We start from the raw sequence: 1,053 nt of genomic DNA, 5'->3' as shown, positions 1-1,053 counted from the left end.
GGTTAGAATTTCAAGTATTGTGGCTAGATGGGACGACTACCTGGGAACCAGAGGAGCATCTAGCCAATGCTCAGGAGACTCTTAGGAAATACTTTAGAGGACAAGAGCGTAGACAATCGAGAGTAGTGTGATCAAACAGAGGTAGGAGTAGACGATAGTAGGATACCTTCTCCCTGGTGAGGGGATTTCAGGGTATCCCTCTTCCGACAGACCCGTGTCCAGTGGGAGCCAGTGGGGGCCGATTCCCAACAAGCTCGTGTCAAATGGGGACTAGTGGGGGCCCAGTCCCACCTAGCCCGTGGAGAGTGGGGACCGGCGGGGGCGCACTCCCGCCAAGTCCCTGAAGAGTGGAGGTCAGTGGGGGCCCAATCCCAACTGACCCGACCGCGCAAGGAAAGAAACATAAGGGAACCTGCAAAGCACGTCAGGCTGGAGGGAACGCACACCCAACCAGCCCTCACTGACATTGGGACGCACAAGGCAGTGGTCAAGAGGCCGTTGGGGGCCCATCCCAAACTCCTCTATACGGAACAACGACTTGGGCGCAACGTTAGAAACCTACGAAAAGGGGGAATTTACACGCAAAAAAAGAAAAGACCCCAACACACAGCGGAGAGGCTACTCACACTGGCGAGGCGGGCCGCCGAACCGCAAATCTAGCGGTGAACGTACACGGACTTACAAGAAAACCAACAGACCACCAAGCGCGCGGACCAACTGTCAGAGGTTTTACCTCTGAGAAGACAGAGGACTTTCGTGGAACAAGCACTACGTGTACTAGGTCCCAGCGAAGGACTTCCAGAAGCACGTACTACAAGGAGAGGAGTGAACCAAGTAATGGGGCTGCTAGAGCAGCCTAAAGGGAGAAGCAGAAGTACGAAGTACAAAAGGAACGAAGGTAGAGCAGAGCCGGGAGAGAGAAAGGAAGAACAGGAAGGAATAGAGACAAGGAAGGAGAAAGTTCGTGCTATGGTGAAAGACTAGTGTACAAGGTGAAGTGTGTACATGTGCGGTATGCATGCAATAGTGGTTGCGTGTAATGATTCTTGGTGT

This window comes from Cystoisospora suis (assembly GCF_002600585.1).
Source record: "Cystoisospora suis strain Wien I chromosome Unknown contig_2510, whole genome shotgun sequence".
Classification (NCBI taxonomy): domain Eukaryota; phylum Apicomplexa; class Conoidasida; order Eucoccidiorida; family Sarcocystidae; genus Cystoisospora; species Cystoisospora suis.
The sequence above is the reverse complement of the archived record's forward strand: the minus strand, read 5'-3'. Positions refer to the sequence as shown.